General features: G+C 42.5%; 1 pseudogene; it reads left to right on the top strand.

Annotated features, from left to right (window-relative positions):
• LOC113564700 lies at positions 1-3169 on the top strand (annotated as a pseudogene).
• Positions 3170-20294: the final 17125 nt, after the last annotated feature.

Below are 20294 nucleotides of genomic sequence, written 5' to 3'. Positions count from 1 at the left end.
CAACCTCAACTCATATGGGACTACCCCCTGAATTTAAGAATATTAATTAGGGGAAGAAAAGAAACTAACAAGGATTTTCTTAGTAGCGGCGAGCGAAAAGAAAACAGTTCAGCACTAAGTCACTTTGTCTATATGGCAAAAGTGAGATGCAGTGTATGGAGCGTCAATATTCTAGTATGAGAAATTAACGATTTAGGTCCTTCTTAAATGAGGCCATTTACCCATAGATGGTGCCAGGCCCGTATAACGTTAATGATTACTAGATGATGTTTCCAAAGAGTCGTGTTGCTTGATAGTGCAGCACTAAGTGGGTGGTAAACTCAATCTAAAACGAAATATAACCATGAGACCGATAGTAAACAAGTACCGTGAGGGAAAGTTGAAAAGAACTCTGAATAGAGAGTTAAACAGTACGTGAAACTGCTTAGAGGTTAAGCCCGATGAACCTGAATATCCGTTATGGAAAATTCATCATTAAAATTGTATTATTTAAATAATATTATGAGGATAGTGTGCATTTTTTCCATATAAGGACATTAAAACCTATTAGCATATACAAAATTTATCATAAAATATAACTTATAGTTTATTCCAATTAAATTGCTTGCATTTTAACACAGAATAAATGTTATTAATTTGATAAAGTGCTGATAGATTAATATGATTACAGTGCGTTAATTTTTCGGAATTATATAATGGCATAATTATCATTTATTTTTGTGTTTATTATATGCACTTGTATGATTAACAATGCGAAAGATTCAGGATACCTTCGGGACCCGTCTTGAAACACGGACCAAGGAGTCTAACATATGTGCAAGTTATTGGGATATAAACCTAATAGCATAAAGTTGACTAATAATGGGATTAGTTTTTTAACTATTTATAGCTAATTAACACAATTCCGGGGCGTTCTATATAGTTATGTATAATGTATATTTATATTATTTATGCCTCTAACTGGTATTTACCTTGAGCATATATGCTGTGACCCGAAAGATGGTGAACTATACTTGATCAGGTTGAAGTCAGGGGAAACCCTGATGGAAGACCGAAACAGTTCTGACGTGCAAATCGATTGTCAGAATTGAGTATAGGAGTGAAAGAACAATCGAACCATCTAGTAGCTAGTTCCTTCCGAAGTATCCCTCAGGATAGCTGGGTCATTTTAATATTATATAAAATAATCTTATCTTGTAAAGCGAATGATTAGAGGCAGATATCATGAAAGGCGTTGCTTGCTTAAAACAGCAGGACGGTGATCATGGCAGTCGAAAACCGCTAAGGAATGAGTAACAACTCACCTGCCGTAGCAACTAGCCCTTAAAATGGATGGCGCTTAATTTGTATACCTATACATTACCGCTAAAGCAGATGATTTATATTACTTGTGATATACATTTTGAAACTTTAGTGAATACGAAGGTACAATGATATGCGTAGAAGTGTTTGGCGTTAGCCTGCATGGAGCTGCCATTGGTACAGATCTCGGTGGTAGTAGCAAATAATCGATAGAATAATGTAGGTATGGGAAGTCGGCAATTTAGATCCGTAACTTGGGGATAAGGATTGGCTCTGAAGATTTATATAGTCGAGCTTGATTGGGAAACAATAACATGGTTTATGTTCTCGTTCTGGGTAAATAGAGTTTCTAGAATTTATGTTAGTTACTTGTTCCCCGGATAGTTTAGTTACGTAGCCAATTGTGGAACTGTCTTGCTAAAATTTTTAAGAATACTTTTTGGGGGAAACCAATTAGTTCTTATTAATTATAACGGTTATCAATTAACAATCAATTCAGAACTGGCACGGACTTGGGGAATCCGACTGTCTAATTAAAACAAAGCATTGTGATGGCCCTAGCGGGTGTTGACACAATGTGATTTCTGCCCAGTGCTCTGAATGTCAAAGTGAACTAATTCAACGGCGGGAGTAACTATGACTCTCTTAAGGTAGCCAAATGCCCGGCAAGCAAGCACTCGAATTGCTACCGGGGTGGTTGCTATGTACCTTGATATAGCTTCCAGACCGGGACGTTTTGTCTAGCGTATCTGGACACATGCATCATATGCTCACTTGTGGGTGTATAGGGTGCCGTGGTTGTAATCCCATCAATGTAGAACACGCCACGTAAAACAAGTTCGGAGGGATCAGATTCATACACTGTCCCTATCTACTATCTAGCGAAACCACAGCTAAGGGAACGGGCTTGGAATAATTAGCGGGGAAAGAAGACCCTTTTGAGCTTGACTCTAATCTGGCAGTGTAAGGAGACATAAGAGGTGTAGAATAAGTGGGAGATATTAGACGGTTTGGTATCGTCAATGAAATACCACTACTCTTATTGTTTCCTTACTTACTTGATTAAATGGAACGTGTATCATTTCCTAGCCATTATACGGATATATTTATTATATCTTATGGTATTGGGTTTTGATGCAAGCTTCTTGATCAAAGTATCACGAGTGTGTTATATAATCGCAAACAAATACTTTTATAAAACGATGCATTTATGTATTTTTGATTTGAAAATGTTGTATAACTCCAACTACTTAGGTATGATCCAATTCAAGGACATTGCCAGGTAGGGAGTTTGACTGGGGCGGTACATCTCTCCAATAATAACGGAGGTGTCCCAAGGCCAGCTCAGTGCGGACAGAAACCACACATAGAGAAAAAGGGCAAATGCTTACTTGATCTCGGTGTTCAGTACACACAGGGACAGCAAAAGCTCGGCCTATCGATCCTTTTGGTTTAAAGAGTTTTGAACTAGAGGTGTCAGAAAAGTTACCATAGGGATAACTGGCTTGTGGCGGCCAAGCGTTTATCGTGATCATTGTGAAGCAAAATTCACCAAGCGTTGGATTGTTCACCCATGCAAGGGAACGTGAGCTGGGTTTAGACCGTCGTGAGACAGGTTAGTTTTACCCTACTAATGACAAAACGTTGTTGCGACAGCATTCCTGCGTAGTACGAGAGAACCCGCAGGTACGGACCAATGGCACAATACTTGTTCGAGCGAACAGTTACATATAAAAGCATTATTTAATACAATGACGAAGCCTAGAATCAATTGTAAACGACTTTTGTAACAGGCAAGGTGTTGTAAGTAGTTGAGCAGCTGCCAAACTGCGACCCACTGAAGCTTATCCATTGCTTGATAATTCGATATAAAATATATAAGTACTCATCATATACTTATAATGGGAAGCAGCATTCCATCCCACGGCGCCCAGAGTGGCCAGCAGGTGGCGAGGAACAAGCCAGAAGTGGAGTTCTACCTGAAAACCAACCAGGTGGTCTCGCTGGTCAGCGAGGAGATGGATGGATGTACGAGGAGATGGACTGGATGCAATGCGCCAGGATTCAGCTGCTGACACATTCGGACATTCGAGCATACTTGCCTCCGCGTTACACAATTAGCCATCCCTAGTTGTCATTCCAGCTTAAAAAGTTGGGTCCCAAATTTCTTATTGGCGGAGACTTTAATGCCAAGCACACATGGTGGGGCTCCAGGATTTTCAACCCCAAGGGCAGCACTCTGCTGAGGTGCGTCAGAGAGTTTGGCTGCAATCTGCACACAACGGGAGAGCCGAAATACTGGCCCAGTGACCCTAACAAAATACCGGACCTCCTTAATCAAGACATTAGTAGAGGCATCGACCCGGCGAAAGCTGTGCTCTGACCACAGCATGGTCAGGATACTACTTAGGACCTCCTTCCTAAGGACTCCCGGAGGCACCAAACTGATCAGGCGAAATACCGACACAACTGTGTTTAAAAGCTGGCTTAAAGAAAACGTTGACCCATATCCGGCTATCAGCACTGGAGGAGACATTGACGATTCCGTTGCTAACCTTACTGGCAAAATCCACTAGGCGGCAAGGTTGACCACACCCACACCTCGTACCAACAGAAGGAGACTCCAAGTGGCCCGCAGGGACAACCAGCTCAACAGATGCAGTAGCTCAAACAGATGCTTCATGACTCGAGAAGCAAGGCGCTCGAGGAGTACCTAGTAGAACTGGAGCCTGGCAATGCTGAGCACAACATCTGGAACGCCACCAAATACCTGAAAAGGCCTGTGCGGAGGGTGCCACCTGTTAAAACAGCTGCAGGTGTGTGGTGCCTGTCAAGCCAAGAGAAAGCGGATGCGTTTGCCGACCATCTGGAAACCAGTTTCCAGCCATTCGCCCTATGTGATGACGAAGACGTTGAAGAGACGAAGCAGTTCGTTGACGCAGTCTGCGCGATGGACCTGCCTATCGCAGAGATAGGTAGTCAGGAGATTCTGGATGAGACTTCGTGCTGGAAGCTCACCAAATCTCCTGGCCATGACAAAATCGACGCAGTTGCCCTCAAATTACTCCCAGCGAACTGCATAGAGTTCCTGAAGGCTCTGATGAACCAATGCTTAAGACTGGGACACTTTCCTTCTCAGTGGAAGTGCGCTGAGGTTATCCTCATTCACAAGCCGGGCAAGCCAGAAGCCGAGCTAGGCTCATACAGGCCCATCAGTCTCCTCGCCATCCTGTCAAAAATCCTGGAGAAGCTGTTCCTCAAGAGGTTGCTGACCATCCTGGAGGAAAAGAGGATCATCCCCGACCACCAGTTCGGTTTCAGGCAAGGACATGGCGCCATTCAGCAGCATTCGAAAACAAGAAATATTGTGCAGCAGTCTTTCTGGATGTGAGGCAGGCTTTCGACAGGGTGTGGCACCTCGGCCTGCTATTCAAGCTGAAGCAACAGTTACCGACCCCATACTACATGTTCCTTAAGGCATACGTCGAAGAGAGGAGGTTCTACGTGAAGAGCAGTAACTCCAAATCACCCCAACACGTGGTGAGAGCCGGAGTACCCAAGGGCAGCATACTCGGTCCTGTCCTGTACAACATATTCACCTCAGATATGCTAGTATCTGAAGACAACAGAATATTGACATGCACCTACGCGGACGACACAGCGCTCCTGTGCTCTGACGCAACTCCTACTCTGGCAGCGCAGGACACGATTCAGTCATGGCTGAAAAGGTGGAACATCAACATAAACGCTGACAAATCCACCTACGTCACGTTTACACTCAGACCAGGCAACTGTCCACCCGTCCACATCAACGGCACCAACATACCGTCCAATGGACTAACCACCAGCAGGTGGCGCTTTTTGCTCCCCCCTTCTGCGCCTGACAATTACACACACACTCATACAGAAAAGGCAAAAATCTTAAAGACACGTGCTACTGCACGCAGTTCCCATGGGCAGAAACGCTATGGAAGTGGATAATGTGGCTTTGCCCACTTCTAAGAAAAATGGTTGGCAAACGCTGGTGCCTAAGAAGAATGCAGGCAAGCGCAAGGTGCCACCTAACGTAGCCACGACTGTAAACCCAAAAGTTCCCAAGGTACTAAAACACACATAAAGAAGAAGACGTCGGCCACTGGCAGCTTAAGCTCCAGCTCCGGTGAAAGTGAAAGTGATTCTGACAATGAATCCGAGGAACCAGGTGAGGTACGACAGTTCACCGTGCCCCAAAAGAAAAAGACAGCTAAGCTGGCCAAAGTCAATGAGGTCAGCGATGCTGAGGAGCTGCTGTCAAACACCAACCGATTCGCTGCACTGCCTATCGAAGAGGACGTTGTTACCAAGGAACCTACTATTGCAGTGGAGGCCGCTGTACCCAAGCCCCCTCCAATCACAATACCTGGCGTGCACAGCATCGCAGACATGCTAGCTGACCTTGGAGAAGTCACCGAGCCAGGTAGCTTCGCTTACAAGGCTACCGGAGGAGGTAGCGTAGAAATTATGCCGAAAGACAGCTCGACATATCGGAAAATTGTTAACCACATGGACAACCACAACGTGGCCTTCAGGACTTTCCAGCTCAAGGAAAATTAAGGGGCCACATTCAAGAACGCCAATTGACTACATCGCTGAAGAATTAAAGGGGCTCGGACACATTGTTCGCTACATCAAGAACGCCATCTCAAGAACCACAATGAACCCTAGAACCCCAAAGAACCCTTTCGGGCATACCACGAGGTACTGCAGACTGCAGTACACTTGCGTAATGTGCGGTCAAGGACATGCCTCTATCGAGTGCACTAAGGCCAAAGACGCTCCTGCTACATGCGGTAACTGCGGGGAGGCGCACACTGCGTCATACCAAGGCTGCCGTTTATATATCGAGGCCAAGAAGAGGGCTTCCCTCTAGCCAAAAGCGAAGGCAATGACTCCACCGCCGAAAAAGGCCCATACACCACTAGCGACAACCAACAACGCCACATACTCTGGCTTTAGCTACGCTGACGTCACCAGGGGAGGATACCCCCAGCAACAGCAACCCAAACACATCTTCAACCAACAAGGTCTCATTGACCGGGAGGCAGCGTTGGAGGAGAGAATAATGAGGCGGATGGAGAACATAATGGACTCAATGTTCTCCCAGTTTAAAGACATGGTGATGGCCATGTTCTCCTGCCAGAGAACCATGCCATGTACACACAAATAGTAATCTGGAAAGCTAACGGCTTGGCGAGGAACAAGCCAGAAGTGGAGCTCTACCTGAAAACCAACCAGGTGGATGGGATGCTGGTCAGCGAGATCCACTTTACAACGAGGTCTCACTTCAAAATCCCTGGCTACGAAGTGGTCAACGCCTTGCACCCGGCGGACAGGACCAGAGGTGGAGCCACAGTAATCGTGCTAAGTGGATTACTGTACGAGGAGATGGAGCCGGTGCAGCTGGACTGGATGCAATGCGCCAGGATTCAGCTGCTGACACATTCGGGCAAAATTTATATCGCGGCAGCATACTTGCCTCCGTGCTACACAATTAGCCATCCCGAGTTGGGATCTTATTGGCGGAGACTTTAATGCCAAGCACACATGGTGGGGCTCCAGGATTTTCAACCCCAAGGGCAGCACTCTGCTGAGGTGCGTCAGAGAGTTGGGCTGCAATCTGCACACAACGGGAGAGCCGACATACTGGCCCAGTGACCCTAACAAAATACCAGACCTCCTCGATCAAGACATTAGTAGAGGCATCGACCCGGCGAAAGTATCTACAGTTGGGTGCTACGAGCTGTGCTCTGAACACAGCATGGTCAGGATAATACTTAGGACCTCCTTCCTAAGGACTCCCGGAGGCACCAAACTGATCAGGCGAAATACCGACACAACTGTGTTTAAAAGCTGGCTTGAAGAAAACGTTGACCCACATCCGTCTATCAGCACTAGATGAGACATTGACGATGCCGTTGCTAGCCTTACTGGCAAAATCCACTAGGCGGCAAGGTTGGCCACACCCACACTTCGTACCAACAGTGGGAGACTCCAAGAGGCCCGCAGGGACAACCATCTATGGACTGTTAAAACAGCTGCAGGTGTATGGTGCCGGTCAAGCCAAGAGAAAGCGGATGCGTTTGCCGACCATCTGGAAACCAGTTTCCAACCATTCGCCTTATGTGATGACGAAGACGTTGAAGAGACGAAGCAGTTCGTTGACGCAGCCTGCCTGCCTATCGCAGAGATAAGTAGTCAGGAGATTCTGGATGAGATTTCGTGCTTGAAGCTCACCAAATCTCCTGGCCATGACAAAATCGACGCAGCTTCCCTCAAGCTACTCCCAGCGAAATGCATAGAGTTCCTGAAGGCTCTGAATAACCAATGCTTAAGACTGGGACACTTTCCTTCTCAGCGGAAGTGCGCTGAGGTTATCCTCAGTCACAAGCCGGGCAAGCCAGAAGCCGAGCTAGGCTCATACAGGCCCATCAGTCTACTCGCCATCCTGTCAAAAATCCTGGAGAAGCTGTTCCTCAAGAGGCTGCTGACCATCCTGGAGGAAAAGAGGATCATCCCCGACCACCAGTTCGGTTTCAGGCAAAGACATGGCGCCATTCAGCAGTGCCACCGGGTCGTCTTCAGGGTCTTGGATGCCTTCGAAAACAAGAAATATTGCGCAGCAGTCGTTCTGGATGTGAGGCAGGCTTTCGACAGGGTGTTGCACCTCGGCCTGCTATTCAAGCTGAAGCAACAGTTACCCCCTTACCCCCTTACCACCTGTTCCTTAAGGCATACGTCGAAGAGAGGAGGTTCTAAGTGAGGAGCAGTAACTCCAAATCACCCCAACACGTGGTGAGAGCCTGAGTGCCCCAGGGCAGCGTACTCGGTCTTGTGCTGTACAACATATTCACCTCAGATATGCCAGTATCTGAAGACAACAGATTATTGACAAGCACCTACGCGGACGACACAGCGCTCCTGTGCTCTGACTCCTGCTTTGGCAGCGCAAGGGCTGCAACACGAGCTGGACACGATTCAGTCATGGCTGAAAAGGTGGAACATCACCATAAACGCTGACAAATCCATCTACGTCACGTTTACACTCAGAACAGGCAACTGTCCACCCGTCCACATCAACGGCACCAACATACCGTCCAATGCGAAGGCCAAGTACCTGGGACTAACAATTAAATACTTGTATTTTTTCATATGTTCCTCCTATTTAAAAACCTGCATTAGTGCTCTTAAACGAGTGTTATTGTGGGCCGGTACTATTACCTTGAACAAATTAGAGTGAAATAAGACCTCTGTTCTGCTTTCATTGGTTTTCAGATCAAGAGGTAATGATTAATAGAAGCAGTTTGGGGGCATTAGTATTACGACGCGAGAGGTGAAATTCTTGGACCGTCGTAAGACTAACTTAAGCGAAAGCATTTGCCAAAGATGTTTTCATAAATTAAGAACGAAAGAGGTTCGAAGGCGATCAGATACCGCCCTAGTTCTAACCATAAACGATGCCACTTAGCAATTGAGTGTAGCTACTTTTATGGCTCTCTCAGTCGCTTCCCGAGAAACCAAAGCTTTTGGGCTCCCTGGGAAGTATGGTTGCAAAGCTGAAACTTAAAGGAATTGACGGAAGGGCACCACCGGCTTAATTTGACTCAACACGGGAAAAAGTGTGTAAGACAGATTGATAGCTCTTTCTCGAATCTATGGGTGAAGGTGCATGCCGTTCTTAGTTCGTGGAGTGATTTGTCTGGTTAATACCGATAACGAACGAGGCTCAAATATATTAAATAGATATCTTCAGGATTATGGGGCTGAAGCTTATATAGCCTTCAATCATGGTGGCACTAAAATGTTTATTGTGTTTGAATATGTTTATGTAAGTGGAGCCGTACCTGTTGGTTTGTCCCATTATAAGGACACTAGCTTCTTAAATGGATAAATTGCGTCTAGCAATAATGAGATTGAGCCATAACAGGTCTGTGATGTCCTGGGCTGCACGCGCGCTACAATTCAAGTATCAACGTGTATTTCCTAGACCGAGAGGTCCGGGTAAATCGCTCAACCACTTTCATGCTTGGGATTGTGAACTGAAACTGTTCAGATGAACTTGGAATTCCCAGTAAGTGTGAGTCATTAACTCGCATTGATTACGTCCCTGCCATTTGTACACACCGCCCGTCGCTACTACCGATTGAATTATTTAGTGAGGTCTCCGGACGTGATCACTGCGACACCTACTTATTTAGAGGAAGTAAAAGTCATAACAAGGTTTCCGTAGGTGAACCTGCGGAAGGATCATTATTGTATAAAATCCTTACCGTTAATAAGTATTTGTTATAATACAAATACATTTTGAATTTACCAAAATTACTTACCAAATTATCAAATTAAAAAATTTACCAAATTTATATTACCATATTATCAAATTTACCAGATTACCAAATTTACCAAATTACAAAAGCAAAGCGCATGATATGATATGATTATAGAACAAAACGATTCGATTGAATCAAAATAAAAAAATATATATATAAATAAATATTAAAATAAATGTTAAAATCAAAATAAAATGAAGATGGGTTTTTATTTATAGGAGGCTTTGTCAACCTCATAAGATTTTAACATTACAAAATGCTGAGTAATGGCGGGCACAACAAAAAAAATATTATATATATGTGGCTTTAAAATGTAAAAATAAAACTTCGAATATTGGAGATCGAAGATATCAAATTCGAAAATGGAAATCGAATTATAACTTCAAAATCTAGAATTGTCTCTTATTAATGATTCGGAAATAGAAAAAACTTGGTTATGTTATTATTCTTCGTTGGTTCGTTTAATGGAAAACACTTTGCTACAAGAAATAATGGAAATTTTATAACGAATTTAATAAAATGTTTTTATCATTATATATAAAGAATTAATGGCAAGAAAAAGTTATATACAACCTCAACTCATATGGGACTACCTCCTGAATTTAAGCATATTAATTAGGGGAGGAAAAGAAACTAACAAGGATTTTCTTAGTAGCGGCGAGCGAAAAGAAAACAGTTCAGCACCAAGTCACTTTGTCTATATGGCAAATGTGAGATGCAATGTATAGAGCGTCAATATTCTAGTATGAGAAATTAACGATTTAGGTCCTTCTTAAATGAGGCCATTTACCCATAGATGGTGGCAGGCCCGTACAACGTTAATGATTACTAGATGATGTTTCCAAAGAGTCGTGTTGCTAAAACTAAATATAACCATGAGACCGAGGGAACAACAAGTACCGTGAGGGAAAGTTGAAAAGAACTCTGAATAGAGAGTTAAACAGTACGTGAAACTGCTTCGAGGTTAAGCCCGATGAACCTGAATATCCGTTATGGAAAATTCATCATTAAAATTGTAATATTTAAATAATATTACGAGGATAGTGTGCATTTTTTCCATATAAGGGCATTGTAATCTATTAGCATATACCAAATAATTATCATTGATTTTTGTGTTTATTATATGCACTTGTATGATTAACAATGCGAAAGATTCAGGATACCTTCGGGACCCGTCTTGAAACACGGACCAAGGAGTCTAACATATGTGCAAGTTATTGGGATATAAACCTAATACCGTAATTAACTTGACTAATAATGGGATTAGTTTTGTAACTATTTATAGCACAATCCCGGGGCGTTCTATATAGTTATGTATAATGTTTATTTATATTATTTATGCCTCTAACTGGAACGTACCTTGAGCATATATGCTGTGACCCGAAAGATGGTGAACTATACTTGATCAGGTTGAAGTCAGAGGAAACCCTGATGGAAGACCGAAACAGTTCTGACGTGCAAATCGATTGTCAGAATTGAGTATAGGAGTGAAAGAACAATCGAACCATCTAGTAGCTAGTTCCTTCCGAAGTATCCCTCAGGATAGCTGGGTCATTTTAATATTATATAAAATAATCTTATCTTGTAAAGCGAATGATTAGAGGCAGATATCATGAAAGGCGTTGCTTGCTTAAAACAGCAGGACGGTGATCATGGAAGTCGAAAACCGCTAAGGAATTTTTGATACTCACCTGCCGTAGCAACTAGCCCTTAAAATGGATGGCGCTTAATTTGTATACCTATACATTACCGCTAAAGTAGATGATTTATATTACTTGTGATATACATTTTGAAACTTTAGTGAATACGAAGGTACAATGATATGCGTAGAAGTGTTTGGCGTTAGCCTGCATGGAGCTGCCATTGGTACAGATCTCGGTGGTAGTAGCAAATAATCGATAGAATAATGTAGGTATGGGAAGTCGGCAATTTAGATCCGTAACTTGGGGATAAGGATTGGATCTGAAGATTTATATAGTCGAGCTTGATTGGGAAACAATAACATGGTTTATGTTCTCGATCTGGGTAAATAGAGTTTCTAGAATTTATGTTAGTTACTTGTTCCCCGGATAGTTTAGTTACGTAGCCAATTGTGGAACTGTCTTGCTAAAATTTTTAAGAATACTTTTTGGGGGAAACCAATTAGTTCTTATTAATTATAACGGTTATCAATTAACAATCAATTCAGAACTGGCACGGACTTGGGGAATCCGACTGTCTAATTAAAACAAAGCATTGTGATGGCCCTAGCGGGTGTTGACACAATGTGATTTCTGCCCAGTGCTCTGAATGTCAAAGTGAAGTAATTCAACGGCGGGAGTAACTATGACTCTCTTAAGGTAGCCAAATGCCCGGCAAGCAAGCACTCGAATTGCTACCGGGGTGGTTGCTATGTACCTTGATATAGCTTCCAGGCCGGGACGTTTTGTCTAGCGTATCTGGACACATGCATCATATGCTCACTTGTGGGTGTATAGGGTGCCGTGGTTGTAATCCCTTCAATGTGGAACACGCCACTTAAAACAAGTTCGGAGGGATCCGATTCATACTCTGTCCGTATCTACTATCTAGCGAAACCACAGCCAAGGGAACGGGCTTGGAATAATTAGCGGGGAAAGAAGAATGCATTTATGTATTTTTGATTTGAAAATTTTGTATAACTCCAATTACTCAGGTATGATCCAATTCAAGGACATTGCCAGGTAGGGAGTTTGACTGGGGCGGTACATCTCTCAAATAATAACGGAGGTGTCCCAAGGCCAGCTCAGTGCGGACAGAAACCACATATGGAGCAAAAGAGCAAATGCTGACTTGATCTCGGTGTTCAGTACACACAGGGACAGCAAAAGCTCGGCCTATCGATCCTTTTCGTTTAAAGAGTCGTTAACAAGAGGTGTCAGAAAAGTTACCATAGGGATAATTGGCTTGTGGCGACCAAGCGTTTATAGTGATCATTGTGAAGGAAAATTCACCAAGCGTTGGATTGTTCACCCATGCAAGAGAACGTGAGCTGGGTTTCGACCGTCGTGAGACAGGTTAGTATTACCTTATTAATGACAAAACGTTGTTGCGACGAGGGGCAATTTTCATTGTATGGCTTCTAAACCATTTAAAGTTTATAATTTACTTTATAAAAGACAATGGATGTGATGCCAATGTAATTTGTAACATAGTAAATTGGGAGGATCTTCGATCACCTGATGCAGCGCTAGTTACATATAAAAGCATTATTTAATAGAATGACAAAGCCTAGAATCAATTGTAAACGACTTTTGTAACAGGCAAGGTGTTGTAAGTGGTTGAGCAGCTGCCATACTGCGACCCACTGAAGCTTATCCTTTGCTTGATGATTCGATATAAAATATATAAGTACTCATCATGTCTTTATAATAGGAAGCAGCATTCCATCCTACGGCGCCCAGAGTGCCCAGAGTAGCCAAATGCCTCGTCATCAATTTAGTCGAGTTTTTCGACAACTCTCGTCGAGTGCTGACGTGCCTACGAATAATGTGTTTATTTTCTGAGTGATTTTCGCTGTGAAAAGTTAACCTGGAATCTTTAAAAACGTACGGACAGTTGGGCCAAGACCTGGAGTGCGTGTGATACAAGAACGCAAGTTGCAAAAGTTATTTACAAAAGTGCACGTAGCTAGCAAATCAGCTGACTGGTGTCACCAGTCGTCGCCTACTCAGCTGGTGGAACAGCTGTTCCAGTGGTGTGTGTACTGGCTAAACTGAATCCGATAACCACAACCAGTTTCGACATAAGTGGCGCCATTACCCCTATAGTTAAAAATTTCTCCACCAGAGGGCGTCAATCAGTCCCATAAAGCGCCAGCAGGTGGTCAGCGATGCTGAGGAGGTGCTGTCAAAAACCAACCGATTCGCTGCACTGCCTATCGAAGAGGACGTTGTTACCAAGGAACCAGCTGTACCAGTGGAGGCCGCTGTACCCAAGCCCGCTCCAATCATAATACCTGGGATGCACACCATCGCAGACATGCTAGCTGACATTGGAGAAGTCACCGAGCCAGGTAGCTTCGCTTACAAGACTACCGGAGGAGGTAGCGTAAGAAAGACAGCTCGACATATCGGAAAATTTTTAACCACATGGACAAGGAAAACCGAGATTTTCGCGTGGTAATTAAGGGGCTACATTCAACAACGCCAGTTGACTAAGTCACAGAAGAACTAAAGGGGCTGGGACACATTGTTCGAGACATCAAGAACGCCATCTCAAGAACCACAAAGAACCCTATGGCTATGTTCTTTGTAACCTTGGAGCCTTCAAGTAACAACAAAAAGGTGTTCGAGATCAACAGGCTCTGCCACGCTGTGGTCTCCACCGAGGAGCCCATAAAGTTCAATGACCTGGTGCAGTGCTACCGCTGCCAGGTTTTCGGGCATACCAAGAGGTACTGCAGACTGCAGTACACTTGCGTAAAGTGCGGTCAAGGGCATGCCTCTATCGAGTGCACTAAGGCCAAAGACGCTCCTGCTACATGCGGTAACCGCGGGGAGGCGCACACTGCGTCATACCAAGGCTGCCGTGTATATATCGAGACCAAGAAGAGGGCTTCCCCCAAGCCAAAAGCGAAGGCAATGACTCCACCGCCGAAAGAGGCCCATACACCACCAGCGACAACCAACAACGCCACATACTCTGGCTTTAGCTACGCTGACGTCACCAGGGGAGGATACCCCCAGCAACAGCAACCAAAAACATCTACAACCAACAAGGTCTCATTGACCGGGAGGCAGCGTTGGAGGAGAGAATAATGAGGCGCACGGAGAACATGATGGACTCTATGTACTCCCAGTTTAAGGACATGGTGATGGCCATGTTCTTCTGCTAGAGAACCATGCCATGAACACACAAATAGCCATCCCGAGTTGTCATTGCAGCTGAAAAACTTGAGTCCCAAATTTCTTATTGGCGGAGACTTTAATGCCAAGCACACATGGTGGGGCTCCAGGATTGTCAACCCCAAGGGCAGCACTCTGCTGAGGTGCGTCAGAGAGTTGGGCTGCAATCTGCACACAACGGGAGAGTCGACATACTGGCCCAGTGACCCTAACAAAATACCGGCGAAAGTATCTACAGTTGGGTGCTACGAGCTGTGCTATGACCACAGAATGGTCAGGATACTACTTAGGACCTCCTTCCTAAGGACTCCCGGAGGCACCAAACTGATCAGGCGAAATATCGACACAACTGTGTTTAAAAGCTGGCTTGAAGAAAACGTTGACCCACATCCGGCTATCACTGGATGAGACATTGACGATGCCGTTGCTATCGTTACTGGCAAAATCCATTAGGCGGCAAGGTTGGCCACACCCACACCTCGTACCAACAGTGGGAGACTCCAAGTGGCCCGCAGGGACACCCATCTATGGTCGACTGAACTGGCGTCGATGGTATCGGAGAAAAGGAGGTTGAGGAGAGTCTGGCAGTCTAGCAGAGCTCCGTCTGACAAGAGGACCTACAACAGAGCCTGTAGGCAGCTCAAACAGATGCTTCATGGAGAAGCAAGGCGCTCGAGGAGTACCTAGTAGAACTGGAGCCTGGCAATGCTGGGCACAACATCTGGAACGCCACCAAATAAATGAAAAGGCCTGTGCGGAGGGTGCCACCTATTAAAACAGCTGCAGGTGTATTGTGCCGGTCAAGCCAAGAGAAAGCGGATGCGTTTACCGACCATCTGGAAACCAGTTTCCAGCCATTCGCCCTATGTGATGACGACGTTGAAGAGACGAAGCAGTTCGTTGACGTAGCCTGCCCGATGGACCTGCCTATCGCAGAGATAGGTAGTCAGGAGATTCTGGATGAGATTTCGTGCTTGAAGCTCACCAAATCTCCTGGCCATGACAAAATCGACGCAGCTTCCCTCAAGCTACTCCCAGCGAACTGCATAGAGTTCCTAAAGGCTCTGATGAACCAATGCTTAAGACTGGGACACTTTCCTTCTCAGTGGAAGTGCGCTGAGGTTATCCTCATTCACAAGCCGGGAAAGCCAGAAGCCGAGCTAGGCTCATACAGGCCCATCAGTCTAAATCCTGGAGAACTACTGCTCTACAAAGCCATCATAAAGCCGGCTTGGACATACGGCATTGAGCTGTGGGGCACTGCCACCCCTACAAATATCAAAAAACTACAGAGAGCAGAATGCCGCATTCTAAGATTTATCCTCAACTGTCCTTACTACGTGAGGAACACAACAATCAAAAAGGCCTCAAAATGCAAAGTGTCGCCGAGAAATCCAGGAAAGCTATCAGGTGGTACCTAGAGAAGCTGGAAAACCAACAGAACCAACTTGCAATCAACCTCCTTGACAACAGCCTACAGCGCAGAAGACTCCGAAGAAACCATCCACTTGACCTACCTTTCCGGATTCCCTAAAGGCCTAGGGAATCTACATAACCGCCAACGTACCACATAATTTAATTGATTGCCCTCCTGGGCAGATGTAAATAAAGATACTGTAATATATATAAAAAAAAAAAAAAAAAAATTATATTAGTTATGGTTCCTTAGATCGTTAACTGTGGTAATTCTAGAGCTAATACATGCAATTAAAAGTATCCAGGACTCCCATGGTTGCAACGGGAAACGGGGAATCAGGGTTCGTTTCCGGAGAGGGAGCCTGAGAAACGGCTACCACATCCAAGGAAGGCAGCAGGCGCGTAAATTTCCCACTCCCAGCTCGGGGGAGGTAGTGACAAAAAATAACAATACAGGACTCATATCCGAGGCCCTGTAATTGGAATGAGTACATTTTAAATCCTTTAACAAGGACCACTTGGAGGGCAAGTCTGGTGCCAGCAGCCGCGGTAATTCCAGCTCCAATAGCGTATATAAAAGTTGTTGCGGTTAAAACGTTCGTAGTTGAACTTGTGCTTCATACGGGTAGAACAACTTACAATTGTGGTTAGTACTATACCTATAATACTATGTAAGCGTATTACCGGTGGAGTTCTTATATGTGATTAAATACTTGTATTTTTTCATATGTTCCTCCTATTTAAAAACCTTGCATTAGTGTTTAAACGAGTGTTATTGTGGGCCGGTACTAGTACTTTGAACAAATTAGAGTGCTTAAAGCAGGCTTCAAATGCCTGAATATTCTGTGCATGGGATAATGAAATAAGACCTCTGTTCTGCTTTCATTGGTTTTCAGATCAAGAGGTAATGATTAATAGAAGCAGTTTGGGGGCATTAGTAATACGACGCGAGAGGTGAAATTCTTGGACCGTCGTAAGACTAACTTAAGCGAAAGCATTTGCCAAAGATGTTTTCATTAATCAAGAACGAAAGTTAGAGGTTCGAAGGCGATCAGAAACCGCCCTAGTTCTAACCATAAACGATGCCAGCTAGCAATTGGGTGTAGCTATTTTTATGGCTCTCTCAGTCGCTTCCCGGGAAACCAAAGCTTTTGGGCTCCGGGGGAAGTTGCTAAGCTGAAACTTAAAGGAATTGACGGAAGGGCACCACCAGAAGTGGAGCATGCGGCTTAATTTGACTCAACACTGGAAAACTTACCAGGTCCGAACATAAGTGTGTAAGACAGATTGATAGCTCTTTCTCGAATCTATGGGTGGTGGTGCATGGCCGTTCTTAGTTCGTGGAGTGATTTGTCTGGTTAATTCCAATAACGAACGAGACTCAAATATATTAAATAGATATCTTCAGGATTATGGTGCTGAAGCTTAATAGCCTTCATTCATGGTGGCAGAAAATGTGTATTGTGTTTAATATGTTTATGTAAGTGGAGCCATACCTGTTGGTTTGTCCCATTATAAGGACACTAGCTTCTTAAATGGACAAATTGCGTCTAGCAATAATGAGATTGAGCAATAACAGGTCTGTGATGCCCTTAGATGTCCTGGGCTGCACGCGCGCCACAATGAATGTATCAACGTGTATTTCCTAGACCGAGAGGTCCGGGTAAACCGCACGTCTCCGGACGTGATCACTGTGACGCCTTGCGTGTTACGGTTGTTTCGCAAAAGTTGACCGAACTTGATTATTTAGAGGAAGTAAAAGTCGTAACAAGGTTTCCGTAGGTGAACCTACGGAAGGATCATTATTGTATAAAATCCTTACCGTTAATAAAAATTTGTTATAATACAAATACATTTTGAATTTACCAAAATTACTTACCAAATTAAAAAATTTACCAAATTTATATTACCACATTATCAAATTTACCAAATTACAAAAGCAAAGCGCATGATATGATAAGATTATAGAACAAAACTATTCAATTGAATCAAAATAAAAAAAATATATATAAATATTTATTAAAATAAAAGTTAAAATCAAAATAAAATGAAAATGGGTTTTTATTTATATGTGGCTTTGGCAACCTCATAAGATTTTAACATTACAAAATGCTGTGTAATGGCGGGCACAACAAAAAAATATTATATATATGAGGTTTTAAAATGTAAAAATAAAACTTCGAATAATGGAGGTCGAAGATATCAAATTCGAAAATGGAAATCGAATTAAAACTTTCAAACTTTCAAACTTTTCAAACTTTCAAACTTTCAAAATAATTTGTTAATATAAAATGGTGAACTTTGTGTGTATATGGACCATAATATACACGCGTTACGAATATGTATTGTTCATCTTAGTTATGAGCATACGTTGGCTAATGCAACAACCTAAAATATACAATGTTGTACCTGGTACCCATCAGGTTAATGTTTTATATAAATTATATCGCCCAAACATAGTTAAATATAAACCGTAAATAACCTGATTATATGATACATAAGCTTATATGAAACTAAGACATTTCGATCATTTATTTTAGGTATAAAAATACAATTATTGAAGGAATTGATATATGCCAGTAAAATTGTGTATTTTTAATGTCTTTCTATAAAAACAAAATTGACATTATATAAAAATGAATTATAAAACTCTAAGCGGTGGATCACTCGGCTCATGGGTCGATGAAGAACGCAGCAAACTGTACGTCATCGTGTGGACTGCAGGACATGCTTAAGACTATGCTTAAGTTGTTTATAAATTTTATAAGCATATGGTATATTATTGGATAAAATAATAATTTTTTTATTCAATATATTAAAAAATATATATTAAAAACATTATCTCACATTTGGATGTGAAAAACGAAGAGAAATATTTTCTTTTTCGATCAAGCAATACTGAAAAATGTCTAGCATAAAAAATTTAATTATTTTTCATCTAGAATTGTCTCTTATTAATGATACGGAAATAGAAAAAACTTGGTTATGTTATTATTCTTCGTTGGTTCGTTTAATGGAAAACACTTTCTTACAAGAAATAATTTAATAAAATGTTTTTATCATTATATATAAAGATTTAATGGCAAGAAAAAGTTATATACAACCTCAACTCATATGGGACTACCCCCTGAATTTAAGAATATTAATTAGGGGAAGAAAAGAAACTAACAAGGATTTTCTTAGTAGCGGCGAGCGAAAAGAAAAGTTCAGCACCAAGTCACTTTGTCTATATGGCAAATGTGAGATGCAGTGTATGGAGCGTCAATATTCTAGTATGAGAAATTAACGATTTAGGTCCTTCTTAAATGAGGCCATTTACCCAAAGATGGCGCCAGGCCCGTATAACGTTAATAATTACTAGATGATGTTTCCAAAGAGTCGTGTTGCTTGATAGTGCAGCACTAAGTGGGTGGAAAACTCCATCTAAAACTAAATATAACCATGAGACCGATAGTAAACAAGTACCATGAGGGAAAGTTGAAAATAACTCTGAATACAGAGTTAAACAGTACGTGAAACTGCTTAGAGGTTAAGCCCGATGAACCTGAATATCCGTTATGGAAAATTCATCATTAAAATTGTAATATTTAAATAATATTATGAGGATAGTGTGCACTTTTTCCATTGTAATCTATTAGCATATACCAAATTTATCATAAAATATAACTTATAGTTTATTCCAATTAAATTGCTTGCATTTTAACACAGAATAAATGTTATTAATTTGATAAAGAGCTGATAGATTAATATGATTACAGTGCGTTAATTTTTCGGAATTATATAATGGCATAATTATTGATTTTTGTGTTTATTATATGAACTTGTATGATTAACAATGCGAAAGATTCAGGATACCTTCGGGACCCGTCTTGAAACACGGACCAAGGAGTCTAACATATGTGCAAGTTATTGGGATATAAACCTAATAGCGTAATTAATAATGGAATTAGTTTTTTAACTATTTATAGCTAATTAACACAATCTCAGGGCGTTCTATATAGTTATGTATAATGTATATTTATATTATTTATGTCTCTAACTGGAACGTACCTTGAGCATATATGCTGTGACCCGAAAGATGGTGAACTATACTTGATCAGGTTGAAGTCAGAGGAAACCCTGATGGAAGACCGAAACAGTTCTGACGTGCAAATCGATTGTCAGAATTGAGTATAGTGGTGAAAGACCAATCGAACTATCTAGTAGCTGGTTCCTTCCGAAGTTTCCCTCAGGATAGCTGGTGCATTTTAATATTATATAAAATAATCTTATCTGGTAAAGCGAATGACAAGAAGCCTTAGGGTCGAAACGATCTTAACCTATTCTCAAACTTTAAATGGGTAAGAAC

The sequence above is a fragment of the Drosophila erecta genome, unplaced genomic scaffold (assembly GCF_003286155.1).
Source record: "Drosophila erecta strain 14021-0224.00,06,07 unplaced genomic scaffold, DereRS2 tig00000329-arrow-arrow-pilon, whole genome shotgun sequence".
In the NCBI taxonomy this organism is placed as follows: domain Eukaryota; kingdom Metazoa; phylum Arthropoda; class Insecta; order Diptera; family Drosophilidae; genus Drosophila; species Drosophila erecta.
The sequence above is the reverse complement of the archived record's forward strand: the minus strand, read 5'-3'. Positions and strand labels throughout refer to the sequence as shown.